The following is a 12,746-nucleotide window of genomic DNA, read 5'->3' as shown; positions in this document are numbered from 1 at the left end:
GTGATTTCAGTTGAAAAGGCATCTCCTTTATCCATCAAAGTCTGTATAACTTTGAATGAGAGGTCCAGATTCAATGACTACAATGATTTTGCTCTACTAGTTGCTGACTTTGTCTGCTGTTTGTTGCTGGGCAGGTATTGTACAGTAGGTCTGAGGGAAACTGCACAGTTGGGAGATAAATGTGGGTTTATCACTACCTGACACCCTTCACATTACTTACAGTCATTTGATCCATTGTTATAACACGAAAATAGCTTGGTGCAGCTTTAACAAGGGACACAAGATTTTTTATTTTTACAAACAAAAAAATGTGTTTTGTGATTTTGTATACAATTAACGGTATCTAGTTGCACAGCATATGCAACATGTTTATTAATTTGTTGGTCCACTTTCATCTTCCACTTTCAGTCATGCTGACTCTAAAAGTGACTTTCAGTCTGAACAATTCTGTTGAATTCTGTTATGTTATGATACACACACACACATACACACACACACACACACACACAAACACCCTGTTAGCAAGTCCCTCTTTTTTTCAGGCTTTTGCCATCTGGTCACCTTGCATTATTTTCAGGGTCTTGGTAGAGGTTAATTGTAAAAGAAAAGAAGAAATGCACACACTCACTGAATTCCAGTTACACTGAGTGAACCTTGTTAACACAAACACCACTAGAAGGCAGACAAACACTCTCATCTCTACACACACCTTACCTTAAACACAATGCTTTTTTCTCTAACTTATTGTCTCTTTCTCTGTATCTCAAACACACACACACACACACACACACACACACACACACAAACACACATACATGTTCCCTTAACATCCCTGGATTGTGTAACTGTTATCGGGCCACAGTGACCTCTTGCCTCCCTCGTTGTCAGGGTCTCAGCAGGGGTTAATTGTCTAATAACTGAACATGTCCAGACATCACCTCATTTCTGCTGAGACACACTGGATTTCTGTAACACCTGAGAAAAAAAGAGATTTCCCCAGGCAGAGCCATAGACTCTGTGTGTGTATGCATGCACACGCATGTGTGTGTGTGTGTGTGTGTGTGTGTGTGTGTGTGTGTGTGTAGAGGAACAGCACAGAATGTAAAAGGGTGGAAAAGAGGCTTATTGGACACATGCATATCCCCTTCAGCCACACACACACACACACACAGTACATACACACAATATTTTGCTGATTCTGCCCAGGTTTTGAAGGACCAGGGGTGTTAATCCACGTAAAGATGCCTCATGCCACATTGGCCTCACGTCCTCTACAACATCATTTACATTCTCTCTGTTTGTCTCTCCTTCTTCTCTTTTTCCTGAAAAATTCCTTATACTGGATTTCTTCAAAATAAATGTGGAGTTGAAACAAGTTTTCCTACACAAATATTTATTACTTTTATAAACATGACTTTGTAAAATGATGTTGCATTCACACATTCTGATTACTCATTCAAACTTATAGGTATGTATGGTAATTGAACACATGAACGTTGGTTTATAAGACCACTGCAGTTACCACAACATATGCAACAAAATCCCTCAGATTCCTTCAGATAAGCTTGTAGGCATGTCTGGTGTTGGAACCCATGACATTTGGTTTACAAGACCAACGCCTTACTACTTGGCCAACATGGATGCCATTTTTTGTTGGTTGTTGTTTTGTTATGTGACATAATATCTTTCCTTCCAGCGAGATTTCTAATTTACTAGGAACCCCTGCTTATCTTATTTTCTGCCGACCCTCCCTGTTTTTATCTCTATACATACATTGAGTCTTAAATTCTGTTAAAACATTTCCAACTGCAGGGGACAAAACTGAATCAGCTAACATTAAATGAAAAAAATGTCTTTTTTGTACATGCTTTTTACATAGCACAGCTCATTCCAAATGGAATCTAAATTTTCCAAAACGGAACATGCAATCTCTTACCAGTTCAAATAAAGGTATGGATGGGGTTTACACCCATGATCTTTGGTTTACAAGAAAAACGCCTTACCACTTGACCACCATGCCTCTTTAAATTAATTTTAAGTGAAAAGCTTCCTCCTTTTACAATCACAATGGAAATTAGAGTTTGCATCTCCAGATCCAGTGGTAAGTCCAATACCTCACCACTTGGCAACCATGCCTTTTGTTTGTTTTTGTTGGGGTGTGATTCCACCATGAACTCACCATCAAGAAAGTTGGTGCACATCATAAACTACTTCTGGGGTGCATTCCAGAAAGTGGGTTTAGTGAAAACTCTTTTTTGTTTGTTAACCCTGAGCTGAGGAAAACTCCAAGTTTTCAGTTCCAGAAAGAGAGACAGCTTAAACTCTGGGTCAGTTGCCATAGTAACTTATTCTGTGAACCTAACCTGCTTGTTGGCAGGTTTACTTCAACAAACCCTGAGTCTCTTGCTGTCTCCTCCCTCCTGCATAGTCTTAAGCAGCTGTCAGACACAATGTTTCATTTCCTCATTGTTACAGTCCATATGAACGTGTATTGAAGCGCATTAGCAGAGGTTTACTGTATGTTAGAATCAAAATTCCAGTTCGATATTAGTTTGTTCCTCAAGGACTATCTTTAACAAAATTCCCACTTGTCTAGTCAGTCGTTTCTTTGAACATTGGTTTTTGCCCTCACATTCAAATATTATACCATATGAATTCACCCTGAGCTCAGAATAAAACCTCTGCATGTCCTTCTTTCAAACTCCACATCCGAGTTTGTAATACAAACTTTATGTGAAAAATAAATTTTAAGTGTCCAAGGCCATATCAAGATGACCCTAATAACATCAGCAGTTATTTTTTCAGATTTGTCACAGCTCATCCAGAGCCACAGAATACATTACAGTATGTTACTGTTTTCAGAGTCTGTGTAATACATTTACACTTAAATTTACATTAATCCATTTGGCAGATACTTTTGTCCAAAGCAACTTACAAATTAGGTACAATCAAAGCTACAACAGATCAAGGAGAAGCCTCCTTGTTTCACCTGAAACAAATGCAGGTGCTTGAAGTAGCATATAAGTACCAAGCATTTTTTTTAATGAGAGAGATACTGAGAAGAATCAAGAGATGCAGAAAGACTTCTTTATTTGCAGATTGTGGGGAATGAGATGGTGCATAAACATGAATGAGGGAGTCCAGGTAGGTGGGTGCTGTGTTGGTGGCTACTCTGTAGACTAGTGTTAGTGACTTGAACTTAATGTGAGCAGCAATAGAGAGCTGGTGCATAGTAATGAAAAGTGGAGTGAAATACGTAGATGTGGCTAGTTCAAGACTAGAAGTGCTGCTTTTGGACCATTTGCAGAGGTTTTACTGTGCATGCTAGCAGACCTGTCAGAGAAGCATTACAGTAGTCAAAATGAGAGATGACCACTGCCTGTTGAGTTGAGTGGCATACCATATCAGATAGCCTGATCTTTCTGATATTATATAGTGCGAAGTGACATGTCCGAGTGACCGATGCAAAATGCTCAGTAAGTTAGTTCATTATCAATCAAAACACCCAGATTTCTGGCAGACTTTGTTGGAGAGTGAGGAGGAACTAAAGAGGATACTAATGTTGTGCTGAACAGAAGGACTGGCTGGGATCATCCATATAGAGATATTCCTCAGGCAGGCTGAGATCTGCACTGAGACAGTCAGCTTAAAACAAAAGATAAATCTGGGTATCATCAGCATAGCAGTGGTAAGAAAAAACATTTGAGCAGATAATCAGACCAATGGAAATGGTGTATACTGAGAAGGGAAGGGGACCAAGAACAGATCCTTGTGATACCCCAGTGGAAAGAAAGTGATGTTTGGACTCCTCTCCTTGCAATACCACTTTGAATGACCGTTCTGTGAGGTAGGACTCAAACCAAAGTAGCGTTGTACCAGAGACACCTAGTTTGGACAGGGTGGACAGGAGGAATCAGTTGTTCACTGTGTCAAAGGCTGCCGACAGCTCCAGCAAGATGAGAACTGATGACTGGGCATTTCTCACTGACCTCAGGGTTTCTATCACTGACAGTAGTGCAGTTTTGGTGGAATGAATGCTCTTGAAACCAGACTGGTTAGGATCAAGTAAATTATTTTGAAAGAGGACGCGTGAGACCTTGATGAAAGCTGCATACTCTGCTCTGAGACTGGCTCGCAGCTTGTGTAAAGCATCAGATAGCCATAGCTGGGATGGAATAGCTCAAGCAGGTCTAATGGGCAGAGGCCAGATATTGTCCAGACAAGAACTTAGTGTGGAATCTTGTATCTGTACCATAATTTACAATTACTAAGGAGAATGTGCTAGGAGGTGGTAGGGTGGAGGTGACTAATGTGGAAAAGTGAGCAGCCTCATGTTTGCAGAGATTGCATCATATAGAGACCAATGCCATGCGGCTGTCAGAAAGTTCACAAGAAATCCACCACAAACAGCACTGCACAAACAAAAAGCTGCATTCATGATCATGTTGCTCACTGAGCAAAAGTTGCATGCTTTACTATTAGTCAGTGAGTGAGTCTTTTGATCATTTGAGTCATTTGATCCTCCCCGCCTGATTAATCCACATCTTTCAAAGTCCACATCCTGAGTGTGAACACAATCTTTCTCTAAAAAAGACACATGAAGTCTCCAAGCCCAAGTCAGGGTTATGTCAGACTTTACAAGGCTCCTCCAGGGCCACAGAAGATATTATAAACTGTTTTCACAATCTGTCTTGTACCTTTTTGTGACAAGTTAACTGAATTTATGAATTCATGTATAAAATCACAGTCCGTCTAATTTTGACTCATTTCATTCCCCTGAAAAACAGTAATTAATTGGGCGTATCACCAAAAAATTCAAAATAACCGATGCAGAAGTATAGAATATGATTTGGTTGGTACTGGATATGAATTCATTTTTTCAGATGCCACTGATTTTAAACTTGAAGATAATTTTAACTGTGCAAATACCACAAGACACTGAAAAATGCAACGTAAATTAAAGCAGCATAAAATTAATTTTCATTGATAATTATGAGGATCCTATTTGTGGTGACTTTACCACAATATAGTCTAAAGTGGCCAATATACTGCTTGTATATACAGAAATGCTTGTTGGACTCTCAAATAGCTTTGTAAACCCCCTACCCCCATATCTTTCCATTGTCGGGTTGGGGCAGGCTGTGTACAGCCATTTCTGTAAATGAACAAAACCGACAATTTGACATTCACAACATGATTAACCAGACATGCGGAGGTGAGAAAGGAGCCAGGGTTTGAACTTTTTCTTTCTTGACACAGCTATTATTTGAATGTCTTCCAGCAGAATGTCTTACAATGTGCACCACTATCCCCGTTTTTAAATGATATCCCATCTCCCCCCTCTCTCTGATGTCCAATTTTTCACCCTGGATTTCCGAACAGCTATAAACATATCACACTTCTGATCAAGCTTAAACCAACTATTATTGTTCATGAATGGATGGATATCTGAAAAAGAGGCAAGGATGGGGATTGAACCCATGATCTTTGGTTTACGAGACCAACGCCTTACCACTTGGCCACCCTGCCTTTGAACTCTTGGCCAAACCAGCCTTCAACTTTCTGTGGAAAAAGCTCTTGACCTGGAATGGTCAGTGTTTATGGAGAAGAGCTGGTTTCAAGAACATGAAAGGAGAGTCACTGTGTGTTCTGAACATGTGCATATAAGTGTGCTATCATGTCATTGTACATTCTATGGTGACCTGAACTGTATCACACATGTAATGATAATACCAATGACTGCACCTCAGGAGACCCCTCTGCTAAACTCCTAAAATTTGCAGATGACACAACAGTCATTGGCCTCATCCAAGACGGTGATGTGTCTGTGTACAGACAGGAGGTTGAACAGCTGGCCCTCTGGTGCAGTCAGAACAACCTGGTGCTAAATCTTGTTCAACCTCCCTGCACAAGCTCAGGAAGTTCAACTTGCCTCAGGAGCTGCTGATTCAGTTCTACACTGCAGTCATCTAGTCTGTTCTCTGCACATCCATCACTGTGTGGTTTAGGTCAGCCACAAAACAGGTCAGGAACAGACTACAACGGACAGTCAGGACTGCAGAAAAGATCACTGATGCCAACCTGCCCACCTTCCATGACTTGTACATCGCTAGACTCAGGAAGTGGGCAAGGAAAATCACTGCAGACCCCTCACACCCTGGAATAACTTGTTCCAACTTCTCTCCTCTGGTAGGTGCCACAGGACACTGAGCACAAAAACAACCAGACACAGAAACAGCTTCTTTTCACAAGCCGTCACTCTGATGAATAATTAAATCAGTTGCTGTGCAATAACCCTGTAACACCAAAACATCCACCATACCTACAAATAAAAATTTACACTAGTTTGAAATACAAAATGTGCAATAACATGTAAACATATCATCCTTTACTATTAAATATATATTTGAGCAGTCTATACTACACATAACCACTTACTGCTTGTATATAAAGTAACATATTGCATAACCCATACAATATTTTTTTCAGCATTCCTTGAACTCTTAGACACCTTTAGACTACTTGTATCCTGTTTATGATTTACAAAAATGGTTTTACCTGTATGTAGACATTGTATGTTGTTGTCCATTGGTTGTTTCTATATGTATGTATCTATTTTTTGATCTACTCACTTGTACATAATAGTAATGTGTCCATGTTTCATTATCTTTGTTTTTCTAGTTTTCACTGCATGCCCATATCTTGTTGTATTGTTGTGTGTAAGTGAGTACAATTTATTTACATAGTGCTTTTCAAAAAAGCAGTTACAAAGTGCTTCACAGTTTTAAATAAAAATGCATAATAATTCACAGCATGAAAACAGCAAGTAAAAATTCAGTTTATAAAATAGAAACAGACACTCAACCATAAAAGCAATATAAACAAACAAAGACGAATTGCAGTAGGAATTGCAAAGCAACAAACCTATAAAAATGCCTGCCTATACAAGTGGGTTTTTAAAACGCTTTTTAAAATGAGGTACAGATTCAGCTGACCTAACAGTGAGGCAGAGGTGATTCAATAATGTTGGAGCTAAAATGGTAAAAACACGGTCCCTCTTTGTTTTAAGTCTGGACCATGGGACACTTGAGAGCAGTTGGTCAGACGATCTGAGTAATCTTGGTGCAATGTATTGGATTATAAATTCGGAAATATAAGAGCGTGCCATGCCATGGAGGGCTTTGAATGTGATCAGGAGGATCTTGAACTGAATTCTAAAGTGTACAGGAAGCCAATGTTAGTGGGCCAGAATGGGGGTAATATGTTCTCTTTGTTTAGTGTTTGTCAAAAGCCTGGCTCCCACGTTCTAAACCAGTTGAAGTTGAGCAATTGCAGACTTGCATAAACAAGAAAACGTGGAGTTACAGTAATCCAGGCATGAAGAGATAAAAGCATGGATGACTTGCTCTACGATGTTCTTAGGCAGTGCTGAACTGATATTTCTGGGTGGTAAAAAACAAGACTGAAGCAATTTCTTAATGTAATGGTTAAAATTCAGATTTTTTTCAAACATAACACCAAAATTTCTAGCAGATGGTTTTGTATTCCCTGCTAAATGCCTGAGGTATGGACTAACACTCTTTGAAGCTTTGTCTGGGCCAATGAACAAGATTACTGTTTTGTTCATATTTAGCTGTAAAAAATTCAGTGACATCCAATCTTTGATAGCAGTAAGGGAACAGTGTAGAGTATCCAGATCTTTAAGCTTGACAGATTTAAGTGATACAGCAGTCTTAACTGATGAATAATATAACCAAGGGGGAGCATATACAAGCTGCACAAGATGTGACCAATGATTGAAACTTGTGGGACACCACATGACACATGAGCCGACGATATGACAAAATCATCAATAGTCACCCTGAAAGATCTACCTGTAAAATATGAGGAAAACCATCTGAGGGTAGTTCCATCCATCCCAGCTCTTAAGTTTATCCAGCAAGATGGTATGATCAACAGTGTGGCTTAGGGTTTAAGCAGAGCAGTTTCAGTATTATACAGCTGGCAAAAACCAGATTGAAATGGCTCGAGAATGTTATTAGCTTCCACTATTTCCAGTAGTTGTTTAGCAACAGCTTTTTCAGTGATTTTTGAGACAAAGGGCAATTTAGGTATTGGTCTATAATTATGGGTGAGTGTTGGATCAAGACCAGGTTTCTTTAAAAGGGGCTGAATACAGGTTTGTCTGAAATAGTCTGGGAACAGACTGGAGGACAGAGACTAATTTACAAGAGAGAGAAGACAAGGGGCAATGACTTCTAATACCTCTTTGAAAAATCTGGGGGGGTGAGTCAAGGCCACAGGAGGATAAGTGCATCTGTGACACAATATCAAGTAGATTATTTAGGGAAATGGAGGTAAATTCACTCAATAATGTGGGGTAGGCATCTGGAGAAGTTATACATGAGGTAAGGGGCATAATAGAGGCTTTAACCTTCTCTTTTTTTTTTTTTTTTTCAAATCATCATCAGTGTGGCCTCTCCATCTGGCCCTGGCTGAGGTCTTCTTTTATATTTGTCATATTACTGAGATTTAGTAGGAAGGGAAAGAAAACATTTGAAGAAAGGTTGCCCTCTAGTGGCAAAAAGATCACACACGAGTATGAGGTTGATGTCAGTTTTAGAAAATGCAACTGATTTTTAGAAAATCAGAAAAATATGGAAATTTAGTTTGTATAAAACAGAAACAGTCTTGTTCATTCTTGTTTGCTGAACCATAGTTTTTTTTCCTTTAAATTATTTTTGTTTGTTTATAGTGCACTACAAGTAAAAAACATGAAAACCAACAAAAACAAGAAATAGACTCAAACAACCCAAAACAAAAGAGAGAAAAAAAAGGCAAAACAGAAGCAACAATAACAAGAATGACAATGAAAAGCACACCTACAAACCTAAAGAAAAAAAAGCATGATGTTTGCCTTAGATTTTCTTATTGTAATACATGTGTTTAGGTAGGTAGGTGTGTGTGTGTGTGTGTGTGCGTGTGTGTGTGTGTGTGTGTGTGTGTGTGTTAATGTGTTTATGTGGATGGGTGGGTGGGTTTTCTGAGTGAAAGATATAGAAGGGAGAAAGAGCATAAGGGGAAGATAGTATTAACCACAGGAAGAAAGCCCTGGTTGGGCTCTAAGGACAAAGAGGTGCTGTGATGGATCCAGGGCGGGTCAGGTCAGGACATCTGGGACAGGGCATAATTTTGTGAATTAATTTATTTTTATTTCTCTTCCTTTTTCTCCTTTCTTTTTATTTTTGTTGGTTTGCTTGTTTGATCCTTTCTTAATTTTTCTTTTATAGTTCTTTTTCCCTTCTCCTCTTGCTTGCTTTCTTTGCTCTCGCCCGCTTTAGGCTGCCACTAGACCCATAGGAGGTGGTTGGCCTGTTGAAGGTCAGATCCCCTTTAGAACAGCCCCCATCTCTACAAGAGGGGTCTGTTCAACTGGGTCTGAGGAGCAGCTTTCTATCTGGAGAGGGGCTTAACGGGGAACAGGTCTTCTGACTTCAGGCTGCCCCAAATTAGTCCAGTCCCCCCAAACCCGCCAATCCCTCCCAGTCACCAGAGCCCAGTCTGAGGTGGTCCCAACAATGAGATATGATTGGGATGAAGGGATGAATAGCACATCAAAAATAAACCATAAAAGATAGATAAATGAGTATGCAAAAAAGTTAATAAAATTAAGTTAATAAATGAATAATGAAAAAAAAGAGAGAGAGACCCTTAACTTTCTCAACAAAGTAAAAAAAACTTATCACAATCTTCAACAGAGGAGGCCAAAATAGTTGAGGAAGCAGGATTGAAGTTGATCAATGGTGCTAAACAGAACTCTAGTGTTATGCTTTTTAGCAGCTACAAGGTTTGTAAAAAACGTAAGTCTCTCTTTTTTGATTAATAAATTATAAGCAGACAATAACTCTCATATGAAGGAGATGGACTTGTAAGCTAGCTCTCTTCCACCTTCATTCTGCTCTTCTACATTCTCTTTTTAGTTGGCGAATATCATCACTTACCCAAAGTGGTGGATTTGACTGGCACGTTCACCTTGCTCTAATGGGGGCAATGTAATCTAAAACTGATGAACATAAAACATTAAACTGATCAACCAGTTCATTTACATCGTGAAACTTAGTTAAGCTGCTACACTGGGCAGAGAAAACAGGACAAATTATAAGCAGATCTCTCATTAAGGATGCAAGAGTGAACTGTATGTTTTGGGGAAGGAGCAGCTACTTGAAGGGCAATATAGAACAAGACAGTTTTGTGATCAGAGACAAAATCTTTCAAGGTGAGGGAGTAAACAGATAAACTCATAAAAAAAACTAAATCAAGAGTGTGGCCTCATTCATGTGTGGGATGTGATACATGCTGTTTCAGGTTAAAAGATCACAAATACTTAAAACTTCTGAAGCAAAGTGGGGTCATCCACATGAATATTAAAATCTGCAACCAATAACATTTTGCCATAGCTAAGAACAACAGAGGAAATAAAATCAGATAAATCCGATGAGAAGCTACTATTGGGTTTAGGGGGATGATAAGTAACGATGATAATGATGAATTGACTTTGAACATCAGCACATCAAAGCTGGGAGGTTTCTCCACCGAGATGAAGCTACAGTCAAAATTATTTTTAAGAGCTATAGCAAGTCCACCCCCACATCCAGTGAGTCTGGGGGGATTTAAATACACATAACTCAGGGAACAAAGCTCAGCAGAAGAACTGATGTCACCGGACTTAAGCCACATCTCTGTTAAAAATAGAAATGGAAAATCTTGCATTTATGAGGGCTAAATTAACAGGCACAGTGAGACTCATAGGTTGAGAAGCAGCTGTGATTGGCTGGAGATAACAGGACTGATCTTTCCGATTAACTATTTGGTTAGTTATTGACAGAGGGTCCCATACTTGTGTGAACCAGTATAGTAAGTGGTATAGCTGGGGTTTGAAAAGGGTGGGATAGGATATATATATATATATATATATATATATATATATTTATATAAACCCTTCTCCTCTTTCGTTTTACTGCCGAAGCCCAAGAGAAGGTATCCCTGTGGGCCAAACAAAGCAGCTAGCTGCTCTTGGAGTTTAACTGTCACTGGAGGTCATTGATGAGGTTTCAATGGATTAAATTTCAGACTTAATGTCGGAGCCGCCGACTCCATCTTTGTTCACCCGCTCGCTCAAGTGGTCACACCACAACCGGGTGGGTTCCTCAAGCCCTCAGCAAGGAGAGCTAATGTTTTTAGCCTGGAGACGGCTAACAAGCTAACAGCTGACAGCTAGTAGTACCTCCAGTGAATAAATGACAATCCGGAGCGAATAAAATGCAGATCATGTTAAGGGTTAAAGATCCAGGAAAATCCAACAAATGGTAAATAAAATCCACTTAAAAAACTAGTAAAATTGTAATGGTTGTCTCGCTAAAACAATCAAATAAGGAGAGATGGCAGCAGAGTATCAGGTGCATGTATGCAGAGAGGAAGTCAGAACTGTTGGGCTGACTGTGAAACTGCCTACTGCCCAGAGACCAGCTTCCATCAGGGTAAGTACATCGAGAGTTGATAGAAATTCAAATTCCTTGTATGTTTAAACATACATACGAAAGAAAGCTGATAGTAGGAAAGCTTTGAGGCATGGATGGGGGTTGAACCCATGATTTTTGGTTTACGAGACCAACGCCTTACCACTTGGCCACCATGCCTTGCATCATTTTAGTTCTAGTGTTAGTTTTTGTCACATTGAAACTCTCCTGCCAAAAAATGAGACAATACACATCATTGGGCTGGAAAATTAATTGCAATATCAACACAATCTGTGTGTGAGTTATGCAAGGCCAGCTGGACATCTCAGGCTGATTTCTCAACTTACCAGAAACTTCAGTCTCTCTTTTCTTTCTCTTTCTGCTCCTTGTCTCTGTGCAACAATTGAGTTCTGTGACTCCTTTTAACTCCTTGTTTAGCTCACTAAGGCTAATCTGAGTCAGTTATGTTGAAATATAAGAATTACTGTACAAAGAGTTTTTGTTTTATTTATATTGGTCACACTGCTGTCTGTATATGATTATGAAATACAGACAGACTCGTCATTTTAATGCAATCGATGGCACTGCACTCAAAGGTAATTCCGCACTGGCTTCAGTCTCAAGCTGTGATAGTTGCCACTTGGGATGGAAACACATTTTCTTATGCAGATTTGATCAAAATTCAGTTAATTTGCACTACATTTGGACTTATGAATACTGTCCAAGAGAAACCGACAGTGTTAGTCACTAGTCAATTCTACAAATTTAAACAACAATCACATTTCTCTGTGACAGAAAGTTTTTCACAAACACACCTGAGCCTTAAGTGAGTTTCTTAAGGACATCTGAAATTTCATATAGCTTCAAAGGCATGGATGGGGATTGAACCCATGATCTTTGGTTTACAAGACCAACGCCTTTCCACTTGGCCACCATGCCTTCTACTTTTTAGCCATTCTTCCCCAGCCTTTACCTTTCTACTTTCTGATTGAATAAGGACTGTTCCTACAGTTGGTTAAAGGAGAGTAATTGAGTATGCATCATAGTAAGTGAAAGCAGGCTCTCTAAGGAATGGATGGAGATTGAACCCATGATTTTTGGTTCACAAGATCAACACCTTAGCATTTGGCCACCATGCCAACACAATATTCTTTCTGTGTTTTGTGTGTGTTTTCTTTGTGTCTTGTTGCTGTTGTGTATGAGTGTTCAGAGTGGTAGAAAGAAGATTAA

General features: G+C 39.4%; 3 non-coding genes across 3 annotated transcripts; all 3 read right to left on the bottom strand.

The window, feature by feature from the left end:
* Nucleotides 1–5,457: 5,457 nt before the first annotated feature.
* Nucleotides 5,458–5,529, bottom strand: trnat-cgu. The gene has a single exon. It is a non-coding gene; the product is annotated as a tRNA-Thr (tRNA).
* A 6,095-nt stretch (nt 5,530–11,624) lies between these two features.
* On the bottom strand, nt 11,625–11,696 carry trnat-cgu. Its single transcript has one exon. It is a non-coding gene; the product is annotated as a tRNA-Thr (tRNA).
* Nucleotides 11,697–12,383: 687 nt separating this feature from the next.
* trnat-ugu lies at nt 12,384–12,455 on the bottom strand. The gene has a single exon. It is a non-coding gene; the product is annotated as a tRNA-Thr (tRNA).
* Nucleotides 12,456–12,746: the final 291 nt, after the last annotated feature.

Source organism: Thunnus maccoyii, chromosome 8 (assembly GCF_910596095.1).
Source record: "Thunnus maccoyii chromosome 8, fThuMac1.1, whole genome shotgun sequence".
In the NCBI taxonomy this organism is placed as follows: domain Eukaryota; kingdom Metazoa; phylum Chordata; class Actinopteri; order Scombriformes; family Scombridae; genus Thunnus; species Thunnus maccoyii.
Note: the sequence above shows the minus strand (reverse complement) of the source record. Positions and strands in the feature narration are given on the sequence as shown.